Below are 22630 nucleotides of genomic sequence, written 5' to 3'. Positions count from 1 at the left end.
CACAGATATCATTTTCAGGAATATTCACGGTGCTTGTATGGAGGACGAAACCTGCCAAAATCCAAAATAAATGAATGGATAAATAAATAAATGACTTGATAAATAAATAAATATGTCATTGAATGTAGCAAAAATAAATATAGCCATTAATTAATTGATAAAATGTGACATAAATTGATATTTTTGTTTAAATTTGCTTCTTTAAAAATAAATATAAAATAAATAAAAAACATAATAAAAAATGAATGCAAACATAAATAAAGAAATGCAAAATAAATTAAAACATAATAATGTTTATAAATTTGAAAATTAATCAAAATAAATACATAAATAAATAAAATGGAAAATTAAACAGAAGAGTAATTAAATAAGGTAATTAATATAAAGACAAATAAATAAAGAAGCAAATTAAAACAAAAATATTTTAAATTGCTACATTTAATCATTATTTATTCATTGAGTCATTTATTTATTTATTCATTTATTTTTTATTTTGTCAGGTTTCGTCCTCCATATTGCTTGGACCTTTGTTACACTGCAGGTAATGTTTTCAGGAGCTGTCAGTGTGTTGTGATATAAATCATTTCCATATTTGTTCAAGTTAGAGAATCTGTTGCTTCCAGCGTTCATTACCAGAGTAACAGATTAAGTTTAACTAATTTATTTACCTGTAGTTTACCTGTGCACTGGGCTGGCCAGCAAAACAAAATTCAATAAAATATGCAATTATTGCATTAAATGTTTCAACAGTACATCCCAGATAATGGTATGCTCATAAATCACAGCCCTATTTGTTTGCGAGGAGCAGCATTTTTCTGGTTTATGGTAAAGTGTTTTATTCATTTATCCACTATTTACCCTGTAGCTACCCCCTTTAAGGATGAATGCCATTACCTGCAATACACACACATTATCCAGTAATTTGATCTAAACTGATTAATTATGATGCAGAAATCTTTACTGTCATTTTGATCTTGAATATTTTCACGTTGCTGGCTTTTAATTTGCGTCAATCATATGCTCCCCATTACATTTTACTGTTTAAATATTGTATGCTAATTTTGGTTTCATTAATTTGTCTTATCTTGTCTTTTTACCCATGTCAGTCTCTGATTTCTTTTGATGCTGCTTGTAGATTATGTCGTCTTAATTTTACAGTGCACAAGAGAACCTTGTGCTGCATTTTAGATAAAAACAGATGCCTTATAAATGTATTAGTATTACAGTTCTTGAGTAAGGTTCACATTGCATTTTCCTTTCATAACTAAAACAATATTTTCCTTTCTTGTTTACACCGCTAAGTTTTGAATGAATAAATGCTCTGAGCGTGAAAATGTCTGAAACACAGGGATAAGTAGGCTATTGCAGATAAGTGTAATGACAGCAGCCTAATGGCAAATCTTCCAAACAGACTGGAGAGTTGAGTTGAAAGCAGGGGATATATTCTTCTGTAGATCGCCGCAGCTTGTCATCAAAGCAGTGCTGTAGTGCAGAGTATGTATACGCAGGTACACGCAGGTATACTACGGCGTATAACTACGGCGTATAACTACGGCGTATAACTACTTATTTTTCAGTCGGCCACCCACTTCTAAATCCCCTCTGTGCATCTTCATTATACATTGTTTGAAGGATCTATAACGTTAGGTAACTGGACGCAACCGTCACTAATGCTAAAATGCTGACGTAGCTCCTCAGGGCTTGAAGCTGTTATTTTTCTCATTTTAACAATCTAACCGGTGACAACACATCATTTAAGGTTGTAAGGACTATGGCTGTTGGTAGTTGTTATTGGTTTGGTTTATATATGCCCAATTGTAATTTTATGGGTTATTGTTGATTGGACGATTAAGCTAAGACGGCTAATATGTGCTAACGTCAGTTGTCAATTGTTGCCACGGGAAATATTCACGTACGGTGACTTCAAATGAAACTCGTGAGCTTCATTCGAAGGGAAGTCGTGTACACGATGTGCTCGGCGTTCAAGTGGTTAAGTCGTGTGAACACTGCTGCTAAGCAACGACAATATGAACGTTACTGTCGGCGTCTAGAAGCCACAGAGGCTAACAATTTAGAAAGCTAGCAAGCGGGTAACATGATGCAGGAAATGCAAAGGCATAACGACAGAGGAAAAAGACGAGGCTGTTGGCAGTATCAACATTTTCCACAGACATGCAAAATTATTAAGAAAAACAATATATGACTAAAATTAAAATATATTAACTTATTATGTTTCGAAAAATTAAATTCCAAGGCCTCCGCCATATCTGACAACGTCAACAAACACGTCACAAGTCGTGAACTCGGAGCTTTCACAAACTTTCCACTTAGATGTCGTGAATATCAAAAGAGGGGGGCGTTTATATAGACTCATCTCGTGAACACAGTAAACACGACCCCATTTGAAAGCACCATTATTCTGCAGCCTGATGGAGACCCCTGTGTCAAACTCAGCCATTTATCCGTTTTTTTCCACACTAACTGGCAACTTGATCGCTGACGACACAGAGATACCACGTGATACCAACGTTGTTGACGTTAATGTTTGATTAATGTTTGGTTGTGAGCCCTGTGAGAAGTAGGAACCGAACGTCAGATATTTTCCACAGAGATAAACACAACATGGACTCGTCAAATTTTTGAAAATGATAAATTCACAATCATAATACTTTTTTCAAAGGATACTTTTATTTGCCACCTTTTTAAAAGCTCTGGGGTGTAATGTTTTTTTTTTTTTATATTCGTCTACATAAAAATGTTATCAATACGACCTTTGTCTGTCGGGGGAATAAGCCAAGCATTTTCTTCCTTTGTGAATAATAACCTGTACTTTGAGTCGGTCTTACAACAAGAGGATTAACTATTTATCTGTATGTCTTTGTACGGATATGATCTGTGGCAGACCTCTGCAAGAGAAACTGTAATCACATGCACCGAGTGTCTGGTTCCTGGAGGCTTTAGGGGGCCGAGTGAGTGAGAGTCTCAGGGGGGATAGGGTAACAGGTGGGCTGAGTGCCATTCACAGGGGTCACACTGCACAATGCTAGCATCTCCCTTTGATGCTGATACCATCTTCTGTGTGTCTGCTCAGCCCTGCTCCCTATTTCACTGCTCAGCGACTTTACATCCAGTTGCCTCCAATTGTGTCTGCAGAACTGCCCCCGGGATCCAATAACGCAGCCCCACTGTAAGACAATTACCCGCTTTAATAACGGGCGTCATTACACACCCAGTGGATAGAATATGAAATACAAATTCTGAATGCTGAAGTGTGTTTGTGTGTATGTGAGCAGCATCGAATCCCATCTGCATCCTCGCTGATCATTACAGAAAGTCTTTATGAGTTTAGTTTCATTAGAGCTTTTACAGTTCCCCTTAATGACGATGTTTAGGTCAGAATAATATTCATTATGTACTGTTATGAAACTAAACTCCTTTGGATCGGAGAATTTTGACAATGTTTTATTCTTCTTACATCAAAAGTATTTTATTTTTTTTGTTTATATTCTGGTTTACATCCAATAACTGACTGCAAGGTGTTTTTAACCTCAGTTCTCAAATTATAAGCAAAACACAAAGATCCCTAGTACAGCTTAATACTGAGCAAATCCTCAAAAAACACGACTATGACTACTTGAACCCCTTAACAATCCGATGGTCTGCCAGTATCTGGCTCAGTTCAAGCAAGAAATGAAACTAGAAAACCTAAGGAATCTATTGTTACCAACCATGTCATGCTAGGTTTTCAGGAAGAACGCTTAATAACGCTACAAAGTTATGCTAAATTTTGGCGAGGAAAAACTGGCATGAGCATTTTCAAAGGGGGTCTCTTGACCTCTGACCTCAAGATATGTGAAGGAAGATGTTTTTTATGGGTACCCACGGTCTCCCCTTTACAGACATGCCTTCTTTATGATAATCCCATGCAGTTTTGCAGTATAAATGTCTTATTTCTGCCTATACTAAAATGGTGTGTTTGAATACTTCTGCATGCTGGGGTCCCTAAACAGTCTTGGAATTACCCCATTTATTTAAATTTGACCTCACTCTATAAAATAACCTGTAACCAGCCACAAACTAGAGACTAAGGGCATTCAGAGGATGGATGGCTTTCCTAGGTAGATTGACAATAAGGGGGTTTCTGAGCAGTTTCCAGAACAGAAGTGCTCGCCATCCAATCGCTGAAAAATGCAATTCTTGCTCAAATCTCCAAATGTCAACGTTTTTGATACCAAGTCACAGCATGGCTTTTTCTATGGTGTTCCTCAAGGTCCTGGTGTCTTAATGTGGTATTTTGGAGGGATAAGTGATCGTTTTGATCAATTCTTGAGTGGTAAAAAAATTAATGGTATCAACTCCAAAATTGCTGTAACAACTTACGAGACATAATAGAGCATGTGAATGGCCATCATATACTTTCATTATGATGTTCTAAGCTCTGATACACTTTCAAAATGTATTTTAATTAATTAACTAATTAATTAATTCATGTTTATTTCTGATTTATGACTAGAACAACTTGACACAGTGCTGAGCTGCATCTCAAATTAATCTTCAGGTTCCCAGCTTTCATATGATGTACACCACTTCTATGTGACATCTATTGTTACCTTTTTATCTCCCCCTGAACATCCCCTGTGCCCCACCCCTACCCCGCTAAAAACAAAGAGGGCTGAGTGGTAAAGGGTTAAGCTGCTGCCATCATGAATGTGTTTTAGATCGCTTGTATGTAAAACACATAGGAGGATTTATTCTAGAAGCCATTAGACTTGTGAACAGCCACAGTACAAGAAATGGTCAGTTAACCTTGTGTATAGACTGATAAATGCACTTGCACTTTTGACCTTTTACAGATAGATATTGCTGCTACTAATCCTTGGGTATGTCTTTTTAACATTTGTCATACTTGTATTTTTAGATTTAAATGAATCGCTGTTTGCACGCTCTGCTCGTTTGCCTTGAATTGCCCCTTGAGGGACGAATGCAGTATTTTGAATTGCATTATGTGAGTGATGACTAGTTTGTCAAAGCCCGGCCCTCAATCCCTTGTGTTTCATTATATGCACAGAAAACACATTAGCTGACTATCTTAAATGTGGCTTTACATAAAAATCCAGGCGTCGTGATCATAGTCAGTCTAACAAAAGCATTACCACAAGAAACAAAACAAACCATTTGTTACCAAGCTGGAACTTTATAGCCGTAGAACAGTCATGCATTTTCATTGGCTTAGTGGACCGGTGCCAGCCATCCATAGCGTGCATGGGACCATAACATAGAGAGAAAAGACGAGTGGAGAAGGAGCTGATAAGTCATTTATGAGACATACATTATTAATAAGCATCATGATTGCAGAACAGAGACTGAAAACACACAACGCCATCTGGACTATGAGTACGGTTTGTCAAAACAAAATGGATAAATGAAATTTTGATTAAGTTTATTAGTGGCTCTTGATCTAATTTAAACAGCCATTCATTGCCATTTGCCCGAGAGTGCTCAGGGTCAGGGCGGTGATTATCATCCTGAAAGTATGGCACAGACGTAGGCATCCTTAGATTCTCAGCTAAGTGTAGTCATTTCAATATTATGATAATGTGCTCCACTTTTATTATATAGTAAACGTTTAATGGAGTTGGATTAGGTTTATGAGAACAATTAAAGAGCGAGTACCGTCTTTACTAATCTTCTTTTGTAGTTTGATAACAACAGTGCTGGCCAGTGAGTTTGTCCATGTTATATCCCAGTGATCCTCAACCAGGGTACTCGTACCCCACTGGGTATTTCTGCAGTAACCAGGGTGCATGTGGAAAGATTGTGGAGTGGCTCAACTAGTTTGAAAAGACAAGAAATTATTCATCCAGTATTACAAATTGTTGTGATGATGACCTGTAGTAATTTTACTGTCACACTAACCAGTGAGGTACCGGCTATGATAGGCTGACTAAACAGTCAAGCATCGACACTGAGAGTGCAAGATCTTTAAATAGTTAGCTGAAAGTAATGGATGGTTGAAATGGTTAGCTAGAAGGTTACATAAAGAGCTGAAATGATTAGCTAAAAGTAATCAATAAACAGTTAAAGGTGCAGTGTGTAGGATGCAGCAGGCTGTTTTAGAGCTAGAGTGAAGAAACTAGGAAACCAAATGAATCCATTGGAAACAACCATGTCATGCTAGCTTGTCGGGAAGGAGGTTAAATAATGCTCCAAAGAAAAAAAGGCATGGCCATTTTCAGAGGTGTCCCTTGACCTCTGACCTCAAGATATGTGAATGAAAATGGGTTCTATTGGTACCTATGAGTCTCCCCTTTACAGACATGCCCACTTTATGATAATCACATGAAGTTTTGGACAACAACATGAGGTATTTTAATGCTGTATAAATGTGTTATTTTCATCTTTTCTAAAAATGGTGTATTTGAATATTTATGCATACTGGGGTCCCTAAACATAAATTGGGTATGACTGGAAATGAGCCCAGTTGTAGTCAGCAGGTGAGTTTTAAGGGGTTAACAATGTAAATGCTAAAATAACATTCAATTAGGGGAAATTTGGATCCTAGTACCATTTTCCATTTTAACAATACAATACAATAGGTGTATGCTTTTGGCCCGAGGCCCACCATTAATTTCCAGCTTGGGTACCCTGCCCTAAATGCTACTCAATGTACCTTTACAATAGATCTCTTAAAATAATAGATTTCGAATAGCTAAAAGTAATGTATAAATGGTCGAGTTAGTAGGCTAAAAGTAATTTATAAACAACTGAAATATTAGCTAAAAGTAATGGATAGATATTTGAAATAATTGGATAATAGTAATTTATAAACAACTGAAAGAGTTAGCCAACAGTATGGGTAAACAGTTGAAATAGATGGCTAAATCTAATAGATGAGTGGTTGGGTCCAGCTCAGGCTGTTCTCATACACCGTTCGTAGCTATACGTATGAAAAGTAATGCACTGTAATTCGTTGATATCCCATGAAATCCTTTTTTTATGTATTCCATGTAATTGTGAACCAGGGAGAATAAAGAGCAACAAACGCCACATAGGGAGGAGGCCGGGGTGGATGGGTGGGTCAAAAAATACCAGACTTTTGTCCAGGAGACCGCCGTTTGTACCCTGTGTGAAACTAGAAGTTAACGTTGATTTATTTGTCACGTAACCAGGGTTGGAAATTAACCTTTTTGTCCACTGTGGCAGTGTTTTTTGGCTTGTCAGTGAAGCAAATCTAGCAGCCACTTGCATATTTTACCAGCATTTGGCTGATGGCTGGTGCTAATTTCCAACCCTGCACGTAATTTACATACTTAAGTAGCACCATTTCCGTAGTTAGTTGTTTCCTGTGAAGACGGAAGTTTATTTTACAAGACTTTATGCATGTAACGAGTGGATATTGACACGTGTTGTTGGACATTCGTAGGAAAACGCACGAAAAATGAGGAATAGCTTTTCGTTAGATATAATACGAACCGATGTATGAGGATACGTTGCCACTCCAAATGGAAATAATATGAACGCAAACTTGACCAAACCAACCTTAACAATGACAATTCAATAGTGTTAAAAATAAATAAATATATAATATATGTACACGTCTATGTACTGTAATCACACTTGACATCCACTCTAAAATCAATTGAAATGAACCCAGTTGGAAGATGATGGGTGGAGTAAGATGAAGGGGTGCTTGAGCTGATCTGATAGGAATGCGAGGGTGCTTGAGATAACCACCGCTCTAGCCTCCTCTATATGACTAGTTTCTGGTGTCCATTATTTTGTATTTATTTGTGCTCTTTTGGTTTGTATTTCTGCAGAGTGATGTCATTGTGCCCGAGGTAATACATACAGGCCTGGCACTGTCTCTGCAGCCCAGAGGTCTGTTAGAAGATATCCTTACCTCTACTATGCAGCACCAGCTAGGGGCTCATATCACTCCTTGTTGCTTGAGCAGGTGTTTTACTGCTGTGGGAGGATTGGCACACACCCAGAGATCTAGAGAGAAGAGAGAGAGAGAGTGAGATATTCTGTCATGCACTGGGTCAGAGGAATGCCTAACTATAATCATCAGTGATGGTATAATCATAGCTCAGTCAAACTCCACTCCAGGCTCATATATCCCCGCCCTCTCTTACCACTGTGCAGCACACTCTCTCTCTGATATGAGTGAAACTGGCAATCTGACTTTAAAGAGCCAAGTCTCAACTTCGTCTGAAGAGTCTTTATCATTCCAAGAGTTTCAGGCTAATCTAGGAGCGCTTTCCCCCATTTTAATCTGCGTCTGTGTATGAAGAGTGTCCCATTGGGGCTGCCATACACTAGAAGATTAATGAACCCAATTTGCAAAAATGACCTTTTGGCTGCTAAAGCACTGGCGCTGCTAAGCCTCTTAATGCCTGCTTTCAAAAAAAAAAAAAAAATGTTGTTATAGAGAGCAACTGTTCAGATAAGAGCGGGGAAAATAACCATATCAGAAGTTGAAGGAGGAGTCTGGATTAAAGTCAGGCTGATGTGGCCGCCATACCAGCCCTCAGAGGATGGGTTTCAGAAAGGAAATGTAGGATGATCAGAGCATTAAACAACCAAATCAGAAGTTGGGATGATACTGACAAGCACTTCTGACAACGACACTTACACTAACAACAAGCAGGCATCATGAGTTCATGTCATTACGAATACAGCATAGCCTCACAATGGAAAGGACAGAAAGAACCATGTTGTGAACGTTCATAAAAATGATTAAGGTTTCATTAAACTGCCTCCTCTTTAGAAATCCATAGTTCCCTTGGGCATTTAAATCTTTTTGAAATGATCTGACAAATGACTAATAGTATGAATCTGAAGAGATATTTAATGACGCTCACTTCAACATTACTTGATGAACAGTTAAGCTCCGTCATTAGCCCATTAGGAATGTGTGTTCATCACCAGTCTTTAGATTTTTCTGACAGTTCTTGCCAAAAGAAAATGGCAGAATCCTCATAAAGAAATTGAAAGAGATTGCAGAGAAGACATAGCTAGTTCAAATATTTACTCCAAATCTGATTTATTTTGATTTATTATGACTTTCAGACTAATGTAACCCAAAAAGCAAATGAATGGTGTCAATCTAATCTAACTATAAAGCGAGGAATCTGTCCTTCACATATCTCGAGAACCGTTCTTCCGATCAACTTCACACTTGGTGGAAGTGTTGCTCAGGACCTTAGGGACTGCAGTGTTGAATGTGGTGCAATTTGGCCAGATGGTGGCGCTATAGAGAGGTGAAGTCGTCCCCCTTCCGGTAGACCACCATGCAACCTTATTTTGGAAAAAATATGAACGGTAGTCAACAGCGAGAGAAAAAATATTTTTTTGATCCCGTTTGAATTGTGCCATGAATCACACATATGATGTTTGTCAATTCAAAACATAATTATTCAAGTCAAGAAAGTCTTAGTTTGTAGTAAAACTGTTGAAGTATAAGACTGTGAAAATACGTAATTGTAAAGACTACACTCCCAAAAGTCGCGTAGTGACGTCTCTCTCGCTGAAGCTACGAGGCCTGTGGGTTTCATACCGGGATGTACTCAAACTAGTAATTAATAACTCATTCTTTTGCTTCCCGACTGATAAAAAGACCAGGAGTCGCTGGATAAAACACATCAGGTAAGATAAGGTTTCATTTGTGCGTGTATCATAGCTAAGTTAGCTAGCTAGCTAGTGTTGGTGACATATATTGTGTGAGACGAGAGCTGTAGTTCACTGAGCGGTTTCACGCAAAACTAAATGATACTACGACAAATGTACGACAAACTGAGACTTTATTGACTTGCAAAATTGCCTTTTAAATTGACAAACATCATATGTGTGATTCATGGTGCAATTCAAATGGGATTAAAGAAATATTTGTCTCTCGCTGTTGACTACTGTACATATTGTTTCTGGAATAAGGAACCATGGGGTCCACTGGAAAAGGAGGGACTTTACCTCTCTATAACAATGAACTTTATGTTTTGGCCTGTACATTTTTAACCATAAGTCTCAAAAACAAAAGTCTATTTTTCCTGGATTCTGTGGGTCCAGATGAATTGATCTATACAAGCCACGCCCAGTTGCATCTTGATCGATTTTCCGACATTTTGAATTGTGTCCTAATCTGATTTTTTGCTACTCCTCCTACACATTTTGAGCAATCGTCATAACATTTTTTACTTCACTAATGGCAAGTGAACACCGCAGTCTGTGGCAACGAATGGCTCGTAATTAATTATTGACTCATTTTCACACCATTTCTTATGTGCCATTTCAGCTGCAGTCATGAAAATGACTGTAAAAAATGTGGTGAAAATCTAACATGTGGAACAGGCACATCTTGAAATTTGCATACCACACCCTCAGCTGAGTTAAGCCATTAAAATTAAAGATTATTGGCACAAGGCCCAGACAAATTGTAGCTGACAAAATAAACGACTGGACGACGGCGCCGCTATCATCTCAGTGAGACGGAGAAAATAAGAATTCCAGGAGCATTTTTTATGTCACTTTCTGCTCATCAATTTAAAAACGCTTTAGTCTTTAAGACATCGCCAGAATGGCACGCTTTCTAAGGAAGCAGAGGAAAATTCAATCAACGTGGACTGCAAACTGTAAAGTGATCATCAAACTGAACGGGTCACCAGAGGAGGCCAGAGTGCTGGTTATCAGAGAAATTGAAGAATTGGACAAATACCAGTGACATCAGAACAACACAACAAGGTAATCATACCTGTCTGTGGAAAATGGGTTCTTGTGGAATTACATAACATTCACTGAACATTATCTGAACACAATATGCATGAACTGGAACTGGAAGATATTGATCCTGACAATAACTTTTTTAACCATCTAAACAACACATGTTGCTACTACACCGATGAACAGTATAACAGCAATGTGAAGTCAGCTCAAGGAATGTCAATTATTCACTTCAACAGTAGAAGCTTATATGCTAATCACCAAAACATCAAAGAATACTTAGGTCAATTCACAAAACCATTCAATGTCATTGCAATATCTGAAACCTGGCTCAATTCTGAGAAAGAAGCAGATTTCGAGTTGAAAGGATATGAATTCAATTACATGAACAGGAAGAGCAAAAAAGGAGGGGGTGTGGCCCTGTACGTGAAAAATAGTCTGAAATATAAGATTTTAGAAAACATGTCAACCACTATTGATGATGTGATGGAATGCATCACTGTAGAGATCTGCATGGAAAACCAAAGAAATGTGATGGTCAGTTGTGTATACAGAGCACCAGGAGCCTGCATGGAAACTTTTAAAGACAGTATGGAGAAAATATTTGCCAAAACTAATCAGAAGGTTACATTCATTTGTGGGGACTTCAATATAGACCTGCTAAATCCTAACAAACACAAAATGACAGACGAATTTATTAACACAATGTATAGTATGAGTTTATATCCACTGATCACCAAACCAAGCAGAATAACAGCACACTGTGCAACTCTAATCGACAATATATTTACAAATTACATGGAAAGTAGCTTAGTGAGCAGGCTGCTGATGAATGACATCAGTGACCATTTGCCAGTTTTTGTGATCCATGACTGTGATTGTGGAAAAGAGAAGGAGGACCATAAAATCAAATATAGGAGATTGAGAACAGAAGAATCCATAAATGCATTCAGAATCGAATTGCTATCACAAAACTGGAAAACCCTCTATGAAGGAAATGATGTTGATACAGCATATGAAACATTTCTAAATATATTTAAGTCATTATATGACAAAAACTGTCCAATAAAACAAGATAACACTAGGAATAATAACACAAACAGACCATGGATCACAAAGGGACTGCAAAATGCCTGTAAAAAAAAGAATACTCTATATAGACAACTCATAAAATGTAAAACTAAAGAGGCAGAACATAAATATAAGAAATACAAAAATAAATTAACTAATATTATGAGGATATGCAAGAAGGAATATTATACCAAATTACTAGAAAATAACAAAAACAATATAAAAGGCATATGGAATATATTAAACAGTATTATTAGAAACCGTTCGACTAGCTCAAGTTACCCTGAATATTTTATTGATAATGATAGGTCTTTAAATGATATGAATGATGTGGTTAATGGGTTTAATGAATTTTTTGTAAATGTGGGACCAAAGTTGGCAGGAAAAATTAATGACACGTCTCCAAAGGATGGGGAGGTTGTTGAAAGCAACATTGCAAGAAACTCAAACTCAATTTATCTCAAAGCTATAGACAGAAAAGAAATCATAGACATAGTTAACAAGTGCAAGAATAAAACATCTACTGATTTGAATGGAATCGATATGACGATAGTCAAGAAAGTCATTGACAGTATTGCAAACCCCCTAACCTACATTTGTAACTTATCATTCATAACTGGCACATTTCCACATAAAATGAAAACTGCTAAAGTTATTCCACTATATAAAACTGGGGACAAACATAATTTCACTAATTACAGGCCTGTATCTTTACTTTGCCAGTTCTCTAAAATATTGGAGAAACTGTTCATTGGAAGATTAGATAACTTCATTGACAAGCACCATTTACTGACAGACAGTCAATACGGGTTCAGAGCAAACAGATCAACAGCAATGGCATTAATGGAGCTAACAGAAGAAATAACCAGTTGTATTGATAACAAGAAGTATGCGGTAGGAGTATTTATAGATTTAAAAAAAGCATTTGACACCATTGATCATGATATATTATTCAATAAAATGGAAAGGTATGGTATAAGAGGGGTAGTGCTGAACTGGTTGAGAAGTTATATAGGAAACAGGCAGCAGTACGTGCAAATAGGGGACTACAAATCAACATGCTCAGGTATTACTTGTGGGGTCCCGCAGGGATCAGTATTGGGTCCAAAATTGTTTATTATGTATATAAATGACATAGGTAGGGTATCAAGGACACTGAATTTAGTTTTATTTGCAGATGACACAAATATTTTTTGTTCTGGGGAAAATCTGCAGCAGCTTTTGGAGGTGGCCACAACAGAAATCAGAAAATTGCAACGGTGGTTTGACAGAAATAAATTGTCATTAAATTTGGACAAAACTAAATTTATGTTATTTGGAAACCAAAAAATAGACATACCAGTACAAATGATAATAGATGATGTGACTATTGAAAGAGTATATGTAAATAAATTTCTGGGTGTAATACTGGACCACAAAATCTGCTGGAAACCTCAGATAAATTATGTAAGAACAAAGCTGGCAAAGAGCATAGCAGTCTTAGGGAAAACAAGACACACACTGGATCATAAATCACTGCACATTCTGTATTCTTCACTTGTATCACCATATATGAATTACTGTGTAGAAGTTTGGGGTAACACTTATAAAAGCAACCTACAACCATTATGCATACTACAGAAGAGAGCAATCAGGATAGTAAATAATGTGGGATATAGAGAACACACGAACACACTGTTTTTGAAGTCACATGCATTGAAATTTATGGATTTAGTCAAATTTAAAACCACAATAATTATGTTTAAAGCAAGACATAATTCACTTCCGGGCAATATTCAAAAAATGTTTTGTGACAGGGAGGGGGGTTATAATTTAAGAGGAAAATCTCATTTTAAAAAGCATTTTGTTCGTACAAAAAAGAAGAGTATGTGTATTTCAGTTTGTGGGGTGGATTTGTGGAATGGGTTAGGTGATGGGTTGAAGGGGAGCACAAATATAAATCAATTTAAAAAGCTATACAAGAAAGATATTTTTGGGAGGTACATGGTTGAAGAAGAGTTGTGTTAAAGGTTGGTTATATACTTTTTAACTGCGGATGTATTTGTGGGTTGTAAATAAATGTGGGATGCTGTTCATATATTCAACTTGGGATGTAAATAAATCTGAGATAGTTTTTATATTATATTATCATTCTATGATATATGAGTTAATAGAGGAGAAGTGAGAAAGGGGTAGGGTAATATAAGTTTTTCTTCTACCTACTCCTTTTCGGACACTATAACTCTTGTTTTGTTTGTTATTATTTTGTATCTGTTTTTAGTTATTATATGTTCGAAATAAAGTCTTTCATTCATTCATTCATGTCCCGAAACAGAAAAATGTGCACAGTTTCAATTTATTTAGAAATGTTGTCCATTCGCTGTACAGAATCTAAAATGCATTCAATGCATTTTGAAGGTACATTTAACTCAGAAATATGGATGTTAAATTTCTCAGACAGACTTCTGAGCGTTTGCCACAAAAAAAAGTGATGGCAGAAGCACTTTGAAGGAGCGTTTTAGCGTGAGCATCTGGTATTTCAGGTTGGTTTAAAGGTTTGTAACGAGCAGTCTCAAGCTGTTCTTTCTACCCCACAGTCCCGTGAGCCATCACTCTCGCTGCGAGGACATATCACCCAGGCTTTTAGAGGTATTGTAAGTGCACTAAAATATGATTTAGCTCCGGAGCATGGCTCTAATTCTTTAGTCATTTCTCGTATTCCCTGCCATATTTATTCCGTTAAGATGAATTAAATGCATTTAAAGGGAGTAAACTGAGCAGTGGGGCGTCTTGCTATGCTCCAAATTATGAGGCAGAGTGGTTATTTAGCAGTCCCTTTCTCTGACGGTAAATAGTAGAGTTTGAAAGAGACAGTGGATGGTTTTGCCATTGACTTTGACATTGGCAGAGAGATTGATTATAGCGTCGTTCATTTGACACAAATGTATGTTTTAAAGCAAATGGGCGAAACATCAGGCCTGTCAGGAATATAGATGAGGGAGCTTTTGCAGAGGCAGTCGGATAGCAGATATATAACCCACCACACTGACGTTCCTCTCACTGACATTCACTTGTTTTTTACTTCTTGGAGTTTCTTTCACAGCCTGTGTATGTCGGCAGTATGTGTGTACAAGGACTGTATGTGCACGCATGTGTGTTTGTTTGTGTGTGTGTGTGTGTGTGTGTGTGAGTAACCAAATGTTGTCATTGAGGAAAGCCTTTCTGGCAGCACAATGTTACATCATATAACTGAACCTCGGTCCACAGACTGCATCCTGTCAAAACAAATTACCACTCTATGCTCTTCTCTGTTTCTCTGCTTCTCCCTTTCAGTTGCTAAAATGTAAACATCTTGTAAAATCTCATTATCTTAAAACAAATGCAAATTCTGTTAATTCTACAAGTTGTGGAAACTGTGTGCCATACGGCCGCGATTATTATAACAAGTATCTGTTGACTGGAAACAACATAATTAGGCTAATCACTCTGTTGTATCACTAATAAAAGGACCTTTGATTCTTCTTAAAGGGGACATGCTCATTTTCAGGCTTTATGGCTACATGTTTACATGCTTTAATGTTCAAAAAACACATTATTTTTCTCATCCTGTCTGTCTGAATATATCTGTATTCACCCTCTGTCTGAAACACTCCGTTTTAGTGCCTCTCTTTAAGCCTCCCCTCCCGAAAAGAGCCCAGTCTGCTCTGATTGGCTTGTGAGAAAAATATGGTGCACCTTTACAAAGGTATTTCTCAAGCTGTGGGCGATGGAGGTTTCATCTGAAATCGCATACTATGCGCTACATATCCAATATGTGTACTATCGTTCAACATACTTTTGTGTGAATAAACAGTAGTACTGTATGTATCTTTTCGGTCACACTGAGCAGTTATTTACGTCGTCACTTCCTGAGAGCCTCCTTGCTGGTTGGAGATGTGTAACCATGGTAACCCGTACTAACTTCATGTGACCAAAACAACGGTTTGTGAGAATCAAAGTCTGAATTCATTTAAAATTAGGGCTGCCAAAGTAACGCGTTAATAACGCAAGATTAAATAACGCTCCAAACTTAGGCTAAATTTTGGCGAGGAAAAAGCGAGTTACGATTTGAGCATATTCTTTATGCTAAATGCAGTACCTGTGAGGGTTTCTGGGCAATATTGTTCATTGTTTTGTGTTGTTCATTGATTTCTAATAATAAATATATACGTATATTAGCATAAAGCATCATATTTGCCCACTCCCATGTTGATAAGATTATTAAATACTTGACAAATCTCCCTTTAAGGTAAATTTGGAAGAGATAAAAAATGTGTGATTAATTTGCGATTAATCGTGATTAAATACTTGAATCATTGCGCGTTCATGTGCTGCTCTTCCCATGTTTAAGGGCCATTGGATGTTTTTTCACTACATCAGACAGCACATGTTGAGTATTAGAGCTTTTCAGCCTGCCCGTTGCATCGTGTTTGAATGTATTGAGGAAGTAGAATAATGTTTTTCTTCTACTGGACAAGAGCAGTCTGTTGAGAGCGTGGTCATTGGGTGAGGACATTAGTTACCCCCTCCTCATTCACACGGCGTGCTCGCGGGCGCTGAAGCCGTCACCTAGCAACCGGCAAAAAGTTTAGGGACATTCCTGTGTGTGGTCATGCTCACTCAAAGCACGGGATGATTCAAATTGTTTAACTGGAGCAACAGAGCCACACTTTTTTATCAGATACAAAAATAGATACTGTACATTTAAACAGGTGTTTTTTCCTCTATTCATGAGGCAATATTCTGCTGTGGGAGGTAAACAAAGTCTGCGCTCGGCTTATTATTGAAGTATTTAGCATCTGTCTCTCGATAAAAAAAGCTCAAAACTAATTAATGCCATCTGAGAATAGCGTGCAAAACCGCTCCTGTGTCCTCGCAGTGTGGGACTTGTTCACAGTGGGGAGGGGGGACAGACAGAAAGAAAATTAATTTGAGACAGGAGTGGGCAGTGAAAGATAGAGGAGGGGCGAAGACAGGCAGAGAGAAAGAGTCCAGGGAAGCAGTTGAGTCTGGCCCAGGCAGGGTCCCCGGTTCTCCCCCTCAGTCCTCTGTTTACACACACAGAAATTTCGGACAATTTCACAGCTCCCCTTTCAGTGGCCATTGAAAGGGGACAGATTCCTTCCTGGTTACTCACCCTCTATCCAGTGAGAGTGGTTGCTATCATGGGAAAATCCAAACCTTTGGCATCCTCAGTGGGTTACCGCTCTGCGTCGCGCTATAGCCTCAGTGCAAACAGCAGCCCCGCGTAATGCCTGTGAAATCCGTGTGTGCGTGAGGTTCAGGGCGCATTGCTGGGATTAAATCAAACAGGACCCCTCATTCAGGGGGTCCACTCTGCAGCGCCGGGTCTGTTTGCATTCATGTGGTTCTTTCAGCGAGGTCCAGTAGGAGCGTCTCTCTCTGTTTGCTCTGCGCCGGAGAATGTATACGGCATTGTTTCTCATATGTGGGCTGACCCCGCCAGATGCCACGGCCACAAAAACCTCTTCTCCTTAATCAGACAAGAGTGCTCAGAGGGCAAGGTGGCACGCCGCCATTCATGCCCAGTGGAAGGAGAGAAGAAGACACAATTATGAATGGATGTGGCGGAAAGGGAGATGCATGATAGGATGGAAGGTCTGGCCCAGGGAAAACAAAACAAAACAAGACTGGGTCGGCACCATATTTCAAGTAGATGGAAGAGGCCCAGCTCTCTTTACGATGCCCTTAAATATGCTTAAACTAGCCCTGGTCTCTCTGCCCTCCGTCTCTCAGACAGGAGCTATGGGCCTCTTTATGTCTCGCCCCAGGTGTCTCGTTACACAGCCACCTTAACACACACTCAGAGAGAACAGGCTCATATAGAGTAATGACACTCTACGCTGGTGTAAGCTGAACTATTAGAATAACATTAGGTCGGAGCACAAAAGCAACCACAGAAATTTTGCAGCTCTCAGTACTTGTTGAAGGTTATGGAGGCATTTAACTCCTTAAAACTCTGAAGGCCTGCCGGTGGGCCCCACCGCTATTCTGTCTGTCAGAGGGTGTAGCGGGCGGAGTTTTCAAGGTAGAGGGGAGATACTGATATCATGTGAAACAAAAAAAAACAAGGAATTTGTACCAACCATGTCACACTAGCTTGTCGGGAAGGACGCTAAATAACGCTACAAAGTTTTAGGCGAGGAAACACTAGCATGGCGATTTTCAAAGGGGTCCCTTGACCTCTGACCTCTAGATAAATGAATGAAAATGGGTTCTATGTAGGGGTGTAATGATACGTTTTTACAACGATACAATACGATACGATTCAATGATTTGAAATTGATACAGTAACTTTTTTTTGCCATAAAAGTGACATAAATGTGAAATAAATAGCTGATACTTGACGGAGCAGGTCAGGATTCCTCAAAGTTTTTCTTGTAAGTGAATCAGGGATAAATTAATTATGGATATAAACAAGTAAACAACGATTAATGGCAAATACATACAGCTTTTATTTGAAAATATTAAAAAGTGCAACTGCAGGACCTGCTGATTCAGTTCTCAAAGTACAAGGCAGTGCAATATTTAACAAAAAATATAATAAACCAACTTCTATTCAAGTTAAATGAACAGTGGTTAAAGCTGCTACTTCTGTCCTCATTTTCAATATAAACAGTAGAGCAATAATACAGAGATCACCCGCTGATAGTGATCAAACAGCTTGGGACAGAATCATTCCTACAAACGCTGTTTAAATAATTTGCTTATAGTAATCAAATAGTCCACCCCCAGTGCTCATTTTTTTTTTTTTTTCATACATGAAAACATCTGGGAAAACATTTTAAAACTACGTCAGACTGACGTTAGTTGAGTTTCTGTTTGTTTTTTACTTTACTCCTGTGATAATTCACCTCGTGGACCGTCTGCTCTCCGGCTGGATACATGAGGCTGATGCTGTGTTCACATCGATATCATGACGGGGAAAGGAAAGTTATTTTCTCTGAATGAAAAACAGACAGCGCACGGGGAAAGAACCTGTGGGTTAAGCCGCCCCCGTCTCATGCAGAGCGGTGCTCATCTCCCTCCAGCCGCTACCGGGTGAGAGAGGAGGAGTCCAGTGCTCCGTTCGTCTGCATGCACGTCATGGATGCGCGCTTGCGCTGCGGGGGAGCTGAGCTGACGCATGTCTGGAGAACCGGAGTTACGTTTAACATTTCTTTACTAATACAAGTGCTTAAAAACACTTTCATATAACGTTTGTTGTCCTTAAATACAGGGTGCAAATCCTTAATATCGATACAATCGAGTTTCAAATCGATTTTACATCGATATACGTCTCCTTTGAAGGACAACCTGCCGAGTGCCTATCGATATAGTTGTATCGTAGGAATATAAATCGATACATCGATGTAGTAGATGAATCGTTACACCCCTAGTTCTATGGGTACCCACGAGTCTCCCCTTTACAGACAGCCCACTTTATGATAATCACATGCAGTTTGGGGAAAAAACCATGCAGTTTTTTTGCATGCAATACAAATGTGTTATTTTCACCTACAGTATACTAAAATGGTGTGTTTGAATATTTCTGCATACTGGGGTCTTGGAATTACATAAATTGGGTATCACTGTAAAGCTGAGACTCATGTTGATCCAATGAGCCCAATTGTATTCATGTGTGATGATGTCAGTCCCCATAGTAGACATTATATTATAGTGACCATTTTTTTTTAACTTGACCTCACTGTATAAAATGACCTGTGGTGACCTCTCGGATAATCACAGCCTCATGAAACTTTACAGCCACAAGCTAGAGACCTAGAGCATTCAGACGATGGATGGCTTTCCTAGCTAGATTGACAATAAGGGGGTTTCTGAGCAATTTCCAGAACAGAGGTGCTCACCATCCAATCGCCGAAAAATACAATTCTTGCAGAAATCTCCAAATGTCAAAAGTTTTTGATACCAAATCAAAGCATGGCTTTTTCTATGGTGTTCCTCGAGGTCCTGGTGTGTTAATGTGGTATTTTTGAGGGATTATTATGATATGTGTTACCGGTGTTACACGGTGGTCGGGCACACAACGATTGCATTACATACCCAACGCCCCCACAGTTGTTACAGAATTCAGATTTAAACCTAATGCTATAAGGGAACCATAACGTTAATGAGATAATCACCATTAGGAGTACGGAACGGTCACAGCCGGTGTGCGTGGCGGAGCAGTGCAGGGTGGAAACCTGCAGCTACGAAAGCCACTCAGCGAAAGCTCGACCAGAGAAGCAAGACACACAGCCGTCCAACATTAAAGATCAAAGTAAGCGTGCTACACTTATTGACTGTCATCTTATCATTGTCATCTTTTCTTGTAAAATGTCCATCATCATGTTCTAACCCTGATACACTTTCACAATTTATTTTAATTAATTAACTAATTTCTGAATACATTTTTATTTCTTATTGATGACTACAACAACTTGACACACACTGCTGAGCTGCATCTCAAATTAATTAAATTAATCTTCAGGTTCCCAGCTTTCAGATGATGTACACCACTTCTATGTGACATCTACTGTGGACTATTTATCTACCCCTAAACATCCCGTCTCCCATCCCTACCCCTCTAGAAAAAGAGGGCTGAACTGAAAGGGGTTAATAATATAATATATACCACTTATATAATAATATAAGTGTGTGTGTGTGTAACTTTCAGCTATGAGTCAAAACTGTGTGGATCTTCTCCTACCGATGCAAAAAGAAAGAAAGCACTTGCAGACTCATTCGAGGTGCTTTGTGTGTGAAATTGATATCTCTGAATTGAGGTAACCAGGTGTGGTTGGCTCCTGTTTTCTATTATTGTTGAATTTGGTGAAAGTTGGTGGGTTATGTATGTAGTTAGCGTGAGTAGTGTGAGACAATCTGAGGCGTAGCTCTGAGCGGAGTATATTGATCGCTCTCAGCATCAAACAGAGAAGGCAGCTGGGAGACAGCGGGAGGGCTCAGCGTTGTCGAAGCCCACTAGTGTACTTCCTCTCGTATTCTGCTTTGTTCGCGTACTCCCCCCCCCTCAAGCACCACCTCCTCCATCCCTCCCTCTCTCAGCAATGAGCACTCAGAAGGCAAAAGAGATGGGCCGAGGAGGGGAGGAGAGAGCAGAAAGAGAGAAAAGGGAGAGCACTTAGTCTGTAGGGCATTAATAAGCATAGCTCTTGGCGGGCAAGCGCTTCCTACATTCCCACACAAAAACGCACACGCACATATTCAGTCACTCGCACACTCAGTGATGGTTGGCCACTTGCCAGCGCCTCCCCGGGGTTGAAAAGAGGGTATGTGTAGTGCAGACTACAGCAGGAGTGGCTGTCTGAGGGAATGGCAAGAGTGTGTGTGGAGCTCTGTGCCACTGTGGGACAGTCCATTATCCATACCCCTCGGTCTGCATTTCAATGGTTCCTGCCAGAAAAGAGAGAGCCAAAGTGTCAAGCAACAGGCAAAGGCTTCCTCTCCTGAGAATCATATGTGTCTGCACATTCACATATCCAAGTTGGCTGCGTGATTCATATTCCGGCTGAGTGAGAGCAGCGATGTTGTTCCTGTTTTAATGACCTCCCTTGTCATCCGTCTTATCGCTAGCCTCATGTAGATGTGGCATGCTTATCTGGCAGGGACTTGACTGGGCTGGGATGGCCTGTTTGACCCGCACGAACAATAAGCTGTTGGCGCGACCACATGCCGAACACCACAGTAATAAATCTGGCAAATAACAGAGCAAGCCTCCCATCTCAGAGATGCTCTTCCCTGCATGTTTGGCCACCTGGCCGCATCCACCTCAGCCCGCAAGCCTGTTGTCATCTTTAGGGAGTGACACGTCCTGGGAGGAGGCCGACAGCCAAGACAAGTTACACAAAGACAACAAAATAAACACTCTGCCACAGCAGAAAACAGGCAGGAAGAGAAAGAAACATATTGAAGCAGAATGGTCAGCAGAGACAGTGGCCAAGAACAGGAGTGAGTGAGTCAGGGGACTGAAGGAGGAAACATCGAGCTACAGCATGAGGCATTTCCTCTGCTTTTATCCTTTTAATCATCAATCTGAAACAACTCAACGTATCCTCATATAACAGTCCATATGATATCTTACGAAAAGGTTTTCTTCATTTTTTCGTGCGTTTTCCTTCAGATGTCCAGCAACACATGACGCACGTGTCAATTTCTGCTCCAGTCTTTTCAAAACATACTTCTGTTTAGACAACAAAACTACTTTGTTAGGTTTAGGAAAAGATTGATTTGGTTCAGTTTAGGGAACAAAACTAACTGGGGGGGGGGGTTAGGCAGCGAAACTACTTAGTTAGGTTTAGGAAAACATTGACTTGGTTTGGTTTAGGGAACAAAACTACTTAGTTGGGTTTAGGAAAAGATTGTAGTTTGGATTAAAATAACTCTGGAAATGGCGTAACTTTAGTACGGAAGTTACGTGACAAATGAATCACGTTGACTTCTGGTTTCACACGGGGTACAAACAGCCTTTTGCCCCCCATCCACCGCAACCTCCTCCCTATGTTGCTATTGTTGCTCTTTATACTTCCTGGTTCACAATTATGTGGATTACATATGAATAGATTTTCTGGGATACATACGAATTACAGTGCTTAAATTACTTTTTGTCGGTATAGCTACGAACGGTGCATGAGAACAGCCAGAATTTTGAAAGAGAGGACAACATATAACCAAATGATCTGCTTTTTAGTTAAATATTGCTTCCTAAGTGTTTCTAACCAGATGAGTTCACATGAAGCTTTTAATTCCACCAATAATGTGAATAATTGCTCAATCACTACCAAAATATCTGACTGAAACAGCTCGA

At 39.1% G+C, this 22630-nt stretch overlaps 1 long non-coding RNA gene across 2 annotated transcripts in view; it reads left to right on the top strand.

Annotated features, from left to right (window-relative positions):
- LOC141758701 (uncharacterized) overlaps window positions 1–22630 on the top strand; it is a 245243-nt gene that overhangs the window by 127517 nt on the left and 95096 nt on the right. The window lies entirely within an intron of this gene.

Source organism: Sebastes fasciatus, chromosome 2, assembly GCF_043250625.1.
Source record: "Sebastes fasciatus isolate fSebFas1 chromosome 2, fSebFas1.pri, whole genome shotgun sequence".
NCBI lineage: Eukaryota > Metazoa > Chordata > Actinopteri > Perciformes > Sebastidae > Sebastes > Sebastes fasciatus.
This window is presented reverse-complemented; position numbering and strand designations above follow the sequence as displayed.